The sequence below is a fragment of the Sciurus carolinensis genome, chromosome 11, assembly GCF_902686445.1.
Source record: "Sciurus carolinensis chromosome 11, mSciCar1.2, whole genome shotgun sequence".
In the NCBI taxonomy this organism is placed as follows: domain Eukaryota; kingdom Metazoa; phylum Chordata; class Mammalia; order Rodentia; family Sciuridae; genus Sciurus; species Sciurus carolinensis.
Genome location: NC_062223.1, coordinates 80,226,030 through 80,238,294, shown reverse-complemented (window position 1 = coordinate 80,238,294; position 12,265 = coordinate 80,226,030). Strand labels below are relative to the sequence as shown.

At 38.8% G+C, this 12,265-nt stretch overlaps 1 non-coding gene across 1 annotated transcript; it reads right to left on the bottom strand.

Moving 5' to 3' along the window:
* Positions 1–321: 321 nt before the first annotated feature.
* On the bottom strand, positions 322–424 carry LOC124960902 (U6 spliceosomal RNA). Its single transcript, XR_007104213.1, has one exon. It is a non-coding gene; the product is annotated as a U6 spliceosomal RNA (small nuclear RNA).
* Between the last annotated feature and the right edge of the window lie 11,841 nt (positions 425–12,265).

Here is a 12,265-nt window from a genome sequence, read left to right as displayed (position 1 = left end):
AGTCTCCCAAGTTTCTGGGATTACAGGCAGCCTCTACCACACCTAGCAGTACACTTTCTTCTATGGGATGATAAATGTTGTCCTAATCAGTTTAGGCTGCTGTGTTGAAAATACCATAGACTGGGCGGCTTAAGCAGTATGCATTCATTTCTCACAATTCTGCAGACTAGAAGTCTAAGATCAAGGTACTGACAGATCCAGTATCTGGACAGCACCTGCTTCCAGGTTTTCAGATAACTGATTCACTAATCCTATCCTATGGGCTCATTCTCATGACCTAATTATCTCCCAAGGTCCACATCTCCAAATACCTTTTCTTTTCAATATATGGAACACTTCAGGAATTCCATGTCATATTTGCAAAGGGACCATGCTAATCTTCTCTGTATCATTCCAATTTTAGTATAGCTGCCAAAGTGAGCACTTCAAATACCTTTACTTTGGAGATGAAGGTTTTAACATATGAATGTTGAAAGGACATACACATTCATTCTTTAACTTCATGGCAATGAAGACTAGGAGAAGACTGTGTCATGTTGCAATGGATGATTGGGAGAGGGCATTTTTGAGGCATAGACAATTTGATCGAAATATACCCCACTGATCTTAAAGGGACATATCCAGCACTTTCTCCTGTGGTATCAATAAGTATTATGAGCCAAGTACAAGATGTCAATATATGGTACTTCTTCATACTGTTCTCAAAGGGGACTCCTATTGAGGGCAAATATTTCCACTGCACAGAAACTCCTGCCACCAATAGGCCCTACACTCCAATATAAATTCTAAACATCTTCCAGGCATGGTGGCACACACCTGTAATTCCAGTTACTCAAGAGGTTGAGGTATCGCAAGTTTGACGCCAGGGTGCAAGACCATCTCAAAATAAAATTTTTTTAAAAGGCTAGGGATGTAGCTCAGAGGCAGAGTACCACCATAGTCAATCCCCAGTACCATATACGCACACTAAACTCTAAATGCCAGTGTCATTGTAAATACCATTCAAACTAGGACTTCAGGACTACTGGGCAGGTTCTACAGTGGGATCCTAGCCTACATATACCCCGACTTCCTTTTCTCAGTGGTCTACTGCTGAGGCCCTAGCAATGTTTGCTGGTCAGGCAAAGGAAAGTAAAAGAGAACCTTTGCACATAAACTTCATTCATTGCAATGTGCCAAATCTTCCCAATTTTATTCAAAATTTCATTCCAACTGTTCTTCTTTCAGGCACCTCAACTCCTAGTTACATTTCTGAGCCCCTATTGTTATTAATACTGATACTAATAACAACAATTCATCAGGCCATTACAAAGATCCAGGCATTGTGCTAAGTTATTTCCAATTCCATAATCATTCAGTTGATTCTCACAATGACCATCTGAGATAGGTGTTATTGTTACCAGAGTCCTAGGCCAGAAGTCCATCTCTAGGGGTCCCAACAAGTCACTTATACCAAAAAACAAAGGAAAAAGTAATAGTGAAAAGAAGAAAAGGTACTTTAATCAGTATAGCTATACCAGAAAGACAAAGGGAATCATGTTTCCTGCCCTGTCTTTAAGAGTACCGACATAAGTTCCCAGATTATATAGACAAGGGGGACTAAAAGTAGACTCAGTTAAATGGTGGGTTGGTTGACATTATCTCTGGACTGGTCATGCAGGGTCTCATCTGAAGCCATAAGAAAGTGATTGTTGCCTAGAGTGTTTTTTCTTTCTGTGTGTTTGCTTTGGTTTTTGTCTCATTTTTGTGGTTCTCAGGATTGAACCCAGGGCCTGGAGCATGCTAGGCAAGCATGATAGCCACTGAGCTAGATCCCCAGCCCTGGGGTATAGTCTGGAATCATCACAAGATATTTATTAATCAGATTCCATTGTGCCTGGAATCCAAGGTGACTGACTCAGATCAAAGGAGACAGATGCAAAATGGATGCAGAGATGCCAAGTTTTTTACATTTGTACAGCCAAATAGAAGTCAATGTTTTTAGCAAAAGCAGCCTCTAAGTTACATTATTATCTGCATTCTATAGATGAAGAAACAGGCTAAGAGAAGTGAAGCAACATGTGCAAGGTCAGAGAGCTAGCAAATGAATGACTATGTCAGGATTTGAGCCAGATATACTACTGACTCTTGCTCTGTGTTGTCCCACTGAAAGTGAGCACTTGCTTCTTAGAACTCCCTTCACTCTTTACCTCGACTCTTGTAAGGTAATTTTCCAGATCTTCTCTAGCTCTGATAGCCCAGGGTGCTGGAATCATCACAGGAGTGGCAAAAAGACTACAGGGCCTGCTCAGTGGCACTCTAGGAAGTATCACAAAGGCTTCTGGTGTTGGTTTTTTTCCTAAAAACAAGTCCTCCCCAAGTCAGCCCCTTTTGTAGAGTACATCTTTAGAATTCCTCCTCTCAACTTCTGAATATTGATTGTTTGCAGGAGCAAGTCAGCAATTTGTGGTTTCCCGACAATGGCTCTCTGTTCTATTATAGAACTTGGCTTGTTTGCATTTCCATCATCAGGCAGGACACTGGCCTGCGTCTGGCTTACCCTTTTACCTATGACTTGAAGCTATTCTGGTTAAGTGCTGTGGTCAGGTCACCTACCCCAAGCCCTCACAGCAGAGACCACAGGACAAGCAGAAGGCCCAGCTCTGCTATCAGAAAGATAAAACCCAACAACACTGTAGCTCTTGCCCAGAGTAAGGATCATTATGATGCCCATTTTTAAAGTGCATTTTGGTACTTTAAAGGAAAGCAAGAGTGGTAGAGGAAGTGGGGAAACAAGCACTCATATACTATTGGTGGGAAATAAACTAATGCAATCTGTTTGAAAGACAAATTGGCACTATTGACTTTTCAAATGTGCAAGCCTTTAATGCAGCACTTTCCAGTTCTAGAAATTTATCTTACCAGTATTCTTACACACTGTACAAAGACATATGTACAAAGATGTTTGCTGTGTTATATATAATAGCAAAAAATGTTAGTAACCTAAATGATCATCAGTTGGGGACTTACCAAATATATTACTGTTTAGTCATACAATAGAATGATGTAGCCATTTTAAAAAAGAAATAGATTCACATGTACTGAAATGAAACATTCTCTAAGATATACTGTTACATTTAAAAAATAAACAAGGAGTTGGGAATGTAACTCAGTTTTAGGGTACTCGCCTGGCAAAGTCCTGGGTTCAATTCCACAGCAAGGGAGGAAGGGAGGAAGGAAGGAAGGAAGGAAGGAAGGAAGGAAGGAAGGAGCTAAAACTTGAATGTAATAAAAGGGTTTTTTTGTTTTGTTTTTTTTGTTTTTTTTTGTTTTTTTTGTTTTTTGGTGTGTGTGTGTGTGTGGGTGATGGTTTGGATATAAGGTGTCCCCAAAAGTTCCTGTGTTAATGCAGGAATGTTCAGATGTAAAATGATAAGATTATTAGAGCCATTACCTAAACAGTTCATCCTAATTTGAATGAATTAACTGGGTGACAACTGGGAATGTGGAGAGTGGCTGGAGGAGATGGATTGTTGGGGTGTGCCCTTGGGATTTGCTTGCTCCTCTGACTCTTCCTTTACTCTCTCTCTCTCTCTCTCTCTCTCTCTCTCTCTCTCTCTCTCTCTCTCTCTCTCTCTCTCTGCCTCTTGGCCACCATCTGCAAAGTGGGGCTCTTCTGCCATGCCCCTCTGCCATTGCTCAAGCCCAAAGCAATGGAGTCAGCCAACCATGGTATGAAACCTCTAAAACCATAACCCCAAAATAAGCTTTTCCTCCTCTAAGTAGTTCTTATAAGGCCATGGACACGAAAAGCTGACTAAAAGAAATCGATACTTAAAATGGGGTCGCTGCTAGGACTAACCGTACCATGTGGCTCAGAAACCTTTGGAACTGGTTTTCAAGAAGAGTTCAGAAAAGTTTGGAAATGCAGACTAAAGAAGTCTTAGAATGTTGTAACCAGAGATTAATGGGGGATTCTGGTGGGAGCTCAGAAGACCAGAATGCCAAGAAGAATGTGGACAGTAAAGACTGTGTTCATAAGGTTTCAGAAGGGAACAAGGAGCCTATTGTGAATTGGACTAAAGACCATTCAAGTTATACTCTGGCAAAGAACTTGTCTACATTTTTCCCATGTTCTGAGACTGTTGAGGCAGTGAGACTACATGAGTAAATTTAATGAATTTAAAGGTGATGGACTAATTAACTTGGCAGAGGAAATTCCAAAGCAGCACAACATTCGAGTGTGACATGGATATTGCTATGGGTTTTTAGCCAGTTTCACTGTGAGAATCCAGAGTAGAAGAATTTTTAAAAATTTCAGTTTGGCCAGAAATGTGAATGAAATTGGAGCCAAGGAAGGTGTGGTTGTAGAAGAGATTAAAGTCACTAAAGAGATATTAAATACTCTGCCCAGAGATAATATAAAAGATGTTTGGAGGTCATCTCAGGAATTGGAAAGACCACACCCATTGAAGACTCAAGGGGAGAAATGTAAAAATTCCTTTGAGAAGAGATCATGGGGGCAAATCTAGGAAGTTGTTTCACTGTGTTCAGCTACCCAGGCATTTAGAGGCCACTGCACCCCTAGTCCCAGGGGACCCAGCTACTGCTTGAACTGGTGGCAGAACTTGGTGTCATCCACAAGGTGCTAGTTCTGCAGAAATGCAGGATGCTGAAGTTAAGGATCATGGAGTCTTCCACCAAGATTTCAAAGGAAGGCCTGGGAGACCAGGCAAAGTATAACAGGGTCAAAATCCTTATAGGTATGATATATGATGCTATGAAAAGGAAGATAAAGCTGCAGTGGAGATCTCCAAGATTAAGCAATGCCAGTAACATGGCACTAATACTGAGGAAAGCTGTTGGCTGCAGACAGAGCCAGGCAGAGAGAAGCCATATGAGCTGCAACTGGCAAGGCTGTAGGAATCAGGATGCCCAAACCCTTTGGAGTTCACATCTGGCCAACATGTGTCCCAGATATCATACATAAAATTATAGGAAATATTTGCCTGACTGAATTTTGGTCTTGTTTTGGTCCCATCCCTTGTTTCTATGACCCTATTCCTCCCTTTTGGAATGGCAATGTTTATTCTGTGCCAGTGTATACTGGATATATGTAATTTGTTTTTGATCTTTACAAGGTTTTATAGCCAAGAGTTTGCCTTGAGTCTTAGAGTAGATTTTGAACTTGAACTCTTGGGCAATGCTGGATTAAGACTATGGAGATTCTTATAAATGGACTACATGCATTTTTCATTATGAGATGGACATGAACTTTTGGAGGCCAGGGACAGAATACTATTGTTTGGCTATAAGGTGTCCCCCCAAAACTCCCGTGTTAATGCAGGAATATTCAGAGGCAGAATGATTATATTATGAGAGCTATAACCTAATCAGTTCATCATAATTTGAATGAACTAACTAGGTGGTAACCGTAGGCAGGTGAGGCATGACTAGAGGAGGTAGATCGCTGGGGGAGTGTCCTGGATGAAAGGATTCATCTTCCATGTGGCCCATTCCATTCTTTCTGCTTCCTGGCAGCCATGAGGTAGGCAGTTTTCCTCCACTGCTGTCCTTCTACCATGGTGTTTGGGCCTAAGTGCCCAAAGCAATGGAGTTGGCTGAATATGGACTGAGCCTCTGAAACCATGAGCCCAAAATAAGTTTTTTTTTCTTATAAGTTATTCTTGTCAGGTATTTTGGTCATGATGACAAAAAGTTGACACAGTGTGTGTGTATATGTGTATATATACATATATGTGTGTGTGTGTGTGTGTGTGTGTGTATAGATGGTAGGAAACTATCAATAATGATTGTTTCTGAGGAAATAGTCTAGACTAAGAGAGAGATTAACTTTTCGTTAACTACCAATTTGAACTATCTTGGTTTATATTACATTTATTTGCCAGGCATGGTGATGCATGCCTGTAGCTACTCAGAAACTGAGGCAGAAGGATCACTTGAGTCAAGGAGTTCAGAGCTAGCCTGGGCAACATAGTAAAACACATTTCGAAATAAAATAAATATATGACTTTTGACTTTTACTTTTAAAATACTAAATCAAAAAAAGAAAGTATTTTTATCTAAACCAAAACTTGCTCTTCTAAACTTTTACAAAGGCATTCTTACTAATTTCTGTAAACAGAGCTGCTATCACATATTAAACACTATGCTCTCTTCTATGTAAAGTTCTGCTGTACTGACATTTTCATAGATGAGGTAAGAATCAGTACCTCAGTTTTAATATTTGAGGGAACCAAGACTTAAAGAAATTAAGTGATGGCTAGTTTTACATACCAACCTTACTAGACTCCTGTGCCCAGGTATTTAATCAAACATTAATCTAGGTGTTGCTGTGAAAGTAGTTTGTACATGTGGTAAACATCTATAATCAAGTGTCTTTAAGTAAAGAACATTATCCTCAATAATCTGGGTTTCATCCAAACCACTAAAAGATTCAAGAGCAAAACTGAGGTTTCCTTGAGGAGGAAGAAATTCGCTTGTGGACTTCTGCTTCAGCTCCTGCTCAGGAGATTCTAGCCTGAGCCTGGCCTACAGATTTCAGAATTGACTTGTCAGCCCCCAGAAGCACAAGAGCCAATTCCTTGTAATATATACATACACACATATATAGTAGGGGTTGTGTTTCTCAAATAGAATCCTGATGGATACACTTCCTGATATCACAGGGTTAATAAATGACCCATATTGTGTTCAAACCTTCGTCCATCTAGTTTCTGAGGTTTTGTCTCCACCCAGAAGCCAGAGTGAGTTTGACAAAAGATGAAAGGATCATGTTACCACCTACATAAATCCCTTCATTAAATATGTCACCTCCAGGAAATAAAAATAAAAGTTCTGAGTTTTTCAAATCTCTGGGTTGCAAGTGACAGAAAATGCTACACAAACTTGCTTAAGAAAAAAATAAGCAGCAGGAGTTCATCACCTTAAATACTGGAAAAGTTCGGGAAAGTAATGGTTTCACTATGACTGGTAGTTCTCTCTGTCCAACTCTCAGCTTTCTTTCTTTTTTTCCTCTTTCTTTTAATTAATTAATTAATGTGTGTGTGTGGATGGGGTTACCGGGAATTGAACCCAGGGCCTCACACTTGCTAAGCAAGCATTCTATCACTAAACTACATTCCCTAGCTGCCTTCTTTGTTTTCAATCCCTCTCTTGGTCATGTAATGCCTTCATAGTGGCAAGATAGCCTCTGTAGCTCTATCCCACACACTCCTAGGTCCAAATCTGAGGGGAAAGGGATTTTCCATATATCTTAAGCAAAAGTTGTAGGAAAAATTGAGCTTTGGTGGCTTTGGTTAGTCTGATATGGATATGTGTCATCAGTGATATGCCAAGTGTTGGTTTGTCTGGATGCAGACTGCATGTGGTGGTAGTATGCGGCTGCCTTGCCCAACCAGCATGGACTGAGAACAAGTGGAACAGATCCTTAAGTGAAAATCAAGGGTCGTTACTGGAAGTACATGAACAAATGCAAGACAGTCTGAAATTGTCCTACTTCAGTGACCTTTAAGGTCTGACATCACCTGCCCCTTGCCCCACTCTTTCTCCCACCCCATATAACCTAAGCTCCAGTTGTACCCAGACACTTGCCATCCCTTGAACACACCCCAATCTCTTCTTCTTCAATGCCTATTTCCTGTTATTCTCTCTGCCTAAAATGATATTCCATCCCATCTTCCATCCTAAAAACATTACCTTTCCTTTAAGATCCTCTCAAATAACATCAAGAGAATCTTAGTGGATACTTGCAACTGAATTATTCTCTCCCTCCTCTTTGATTTTATACAGATATTTTTGTTTCTCTGTGCAAACAGTGACCTGATATGACCCTAAAGTAACCTGGGAAGTCAAAGCACTTAACTCCAGAGGCAGCAAGACACACATGTTAATGGGCAGGATTTAAACTGACAGCTGGCCTTCAGTTTTAAGTTTCCCTTATATTATCTCTCCAATTATTATTTTTCCGGCATTTCTATCTCCTATCATCTACTCAATTTATTAAATTCATCACTGACCTATGTATCTTCTTTCCCATGGCAGAATGTAAGCTCCATAAAGGTAGGGCATTAGGAGGTGGTTTTCTTCATTAACTCATCAGCAAGCACTTAAAATAGTGCCTGGTAGATACTAGGAAACTGTTACAGGTTATTAAGTTCCATAAATAAATTATCTGAGCAGAAAAAAAGATATTTTTGTTTAAAATGGGGAGATTGGCACATTCCTTCTGATATTATGATTATTTAAACACCCGACAATTTCTCCTTACCTGTAAATTCCTTACCGGTAAAGGTAATAAATCAATGTACAGTCAACTTTTTTGTTGTCATGACCAAAAGACCTGGCAAGAACAATTTAGAGGAAGAAAAGCTTATTCTTGTTCTTATTATTTTGGTCCTGGGAACTGAAACCCAGGGTACTTTACTACTGAACTACATCCACAGTCCTTTTTATTTATTTATTTATTTTTTCAGATAGGGTCTTACTAAGTTGCTTAGGACCTTGCTAAACTGCTGAGCTTAGCTTTTTAGCTTCCGACCTGCAATCCTCCTGCCTTGGCTTCCTAAGTCACTGTGATTACAGGCATATGCAACCGTGCCTGGCAGAAAAGGTTATTTTGGGGCTCATGATTTCAGAGGTCTCAGTCCATAGATGACCAACTGCATTGCTTTGGGCCCGAGGTAAGACAGAACATCCTGGCAGAAGGATGTGGAGGAGGAAAGCAACTCAGAACATGGCGATCAGGAAGCAGAGAGAGAGAGAGAGAGCTCTGCTCACCAGGAATGAAATATATACCCCAAAGGCATGCTCCTAGTAACCAACCCCATCCAGTTACACCCTGCCTGCCTATAGTCACTATTCAGTTAATCTATTCAAGCAGATTAATGCATTGACTAGGTTAAGGCTCTCATAACTCAACCATTTTACCTATAAACTTTCTTGCAATGTCTAACACATGAGCATTTGAAGAAACCACAGATCTAGACCAACACATCAATAATCTTTGTAATCCATGCAGTGCCTATAATAGTGTCTTGACTGTTTACTTTTTGAGAAAATATCTGTTCTATGTCAGGTTCTGTGGTGGGTCCTGGAGAAAACATGATTTGAAAGCATGATTTAAAAACTCAACTGACTAGATTTTCTTCAACAAAAGGGCCAATAATTTCAAGAGACACTTAGGCAGGTAGGATGGCAGTAAATAGCAACAAATCCAGAATTTGACCACAGACACTAGAGTGTTAAATCCTAAATAGTAAATACTACCATCTTCCAATAGTTGGTACTTGGATATGGAACTCAGGTTTGTGAGATTACCAATTCCTAATGTGGCCACAGGCAAGTTATTATACCTCTCCAAAATTGCAATTCTCACCCATGTTTATTGTACTGCAGCATTATTCACAAATTCTAAGAAATAGACTCAATTTAAGTGTCCATAAGTGAATGGATATATAAAGAAAATATGCTATACAGTATATGTATATATACAGGGAAATATTATTCAACCTTAAAAAGAAGGAAATTCTACCAGTTGTAACAACATAGATGAACCTGGAAGATATCATGCTAAGGCAAATAAGTCAGGCACAGAAATAAAATATATTAATTAATTACTAATAATAATAATAAATACACATATTGTATGATATCACTCAACATGGAATCTAAATAAGTCAAACTCATAGAAGCATAGAGCAGAACGGTAGTTACCAGATCTTGGGGGTGGAGGGGAAAGGGTTGGCTAGGACTAGGGAGACCCTGGTCAAAAGGTACAAAGTTTCAATCAGACAGGAGGAATAAGTTTCAGAAATCTATTGAACAGCATGGTGATTACAGGTAATAATGATATATTGTGTATTTGAAAAGTTTTAAGAGATTAGATTTTAAATGTTCTGACCACAAAAAGATAAGTATTTGAGGTGATAGATATGTTAACACCTGACTTAATCACTCCACAATATATTTATGTATCAAAACATCATACCATATCCCATAAATTCACACAATTATTTGTAAATTAAAATTTTAAAAAATAAAAATAAACTTAAAATGAAAAACTTCAATTTTCTCTAAATTGAAGGCTGGGGCTATAGTCCAGTGATAGAGCTCTTGCCTAGCTAGGTACATGAGACCCTGAGGTCAATCCCCAGCACTGTCAAAAAATAAAAATAAAAAAAACACATGAACTGTATACTTCAAGTGGGTACATTATAAGGAATGTAAATTACATCTCAATAAAGCTGTTGTCTAAAAAAAAAAAAAAAAGGAAATATTTGAAAAAAACAGAAAAGGAATTCAAAGAGAGAGGAAAAAACCCAGATTTTCCCCAGTCTATAAAGTATAAAATATAATCATAGAAATGAATTTTATATGAATAAATATTTATATCTATAAACATGTTTATACCTACTTCATTAGATTATTGAGGGAATAGATGAGTTGATCCATATAAAGCTTTTAGCACAGTATACAGAGTAAGTACCAAGTAAATATTTCTTTTCTTTTCTTCCTTTTTATTTTTTTTTGCCCTGCTGGGAATTGAACCCAGGGCCTTGTGCATGCTGAGCAAGCACTCCATCACTGAGCTCCACCTCACCTTGCTAGATAAAGAAAATGTGGTATACAGTATATATTATTGAACATTAATAAAGAAGAAAATAGGACTATATTTTCCAGACAAGTTGAGCCTCTGGGTATGATTTGTAAGGAGAAAGCTAAACAGAGATATAAGAAAATAAGAATTATATTTTGGATGTGGAAAAGAGAAAAGAGGGGACAGAAAGTTAAGTTACAGAGCAATAGTTGGGAGGAAATATTAAGCTGGTGAGAAATTCTTTAAAAAAAATTTTTTTTTGTAGTTGTAGATGGACAGCATGCTTTTATTTTATATGTTTATTTTAAGCGGTGCTAAGGATTGAACCCAGTGCCTCATAAATGCTAGGCAAGCAGTCTGCCACTGAGCTACGGCCCCAGCCCTGGTGAGAAATTCTGAGTGGTAGAGTTGGCCAATTAATAATAATAATGAATAATAACAATAGCCAAGAGTTACATAGTGCTTACTATGCTCCAGGGAATTCTAGGTGTTTTCCAATTAATAACTCAATTCACAAAACAATACTGTGAGATACATACTAAAATTTCTTCATTTTATAAAGAAACAGAATGGCAGAGAAGTTAAACCTCTTGCCCAAAATCCAGCAACTACAGGTAGAGCCCAAATCCAAAACCCCAGAGTCTGGGTCCCACGTCTTTGTTCTTAATCACTATGCTTTATGTGGAAGGCAGTTTGAAAATTCAGGATTCAAGGAAACCATCCAATATGGGGACCAAGGTTTATCAGCAATATGTCTGAACATAGCATTATTTGTTGAACTCCTGCTGCACGATGAGAGCTGCCCTTTGAGAATGCACCTATCAGTAAAACTTCTCAACAACCCTATGAGATAGGAACTGTCATACAACTTTTAGATGATTAATTTGAATTATGAAAGCCAAGTGATAAAAGCACTTCTAGTCCAAGTTCATTTCACAATGGTCCCATATGTTCACAGACCCACCTTGTGGTTAATCCCCAGTTCCTGGGAGTAGAGGTTAGTGGAAATGTATTTAGCAGATATTAGAACTCTCATGCTGTTTTCCTGATCTAAGAAATAAGCACCTTTATTTTAGAAAGGGTCAATATTACCCAGCCACTTCAGAGCCCCAGTCAAGCCAAGATAGTAAATTAGAAGTGATATTGTATTCTAGAGGGAATTGTAGAGATTAATACTATCACAAAAGAGAGGATGTAAACCTGTTTACCCCTATTATATCCCTATTCAAATAACCTCTCTGGTCACTGCAAAAAAACAGACTCAGGCAAATGATGGTGGGCTATCATAAACTTAACCAATGGGACCTAAAATGTAGCTACCATACAGAACATGGTATCTTTACTGTAATACATCCTCTAGCACTTGATCTGAGAGATGTGTTCTATGTCCCCATTAGTGAAGATCAAAAACAGCTCACTTTTCTCTGGAAAGGATGAAAATCCACATTCATTGCCCCCAAAATATGTTAATTCTCCGGTTCTATCACAGAGTAGGCTTCAGGAACCCTGATCATCTCACTCAGAGAACATCAACTTTGGCCCACTAGCATGATGATGTATCATACTAGAGATCCTAGTAAGTAGGAAGAGGAAGATACCTCAACAAGGTATAAGGTAAGATGCTCCAGTAACAAGTATTTAGAGGGTAGGAAATAAACTCCATGAAAA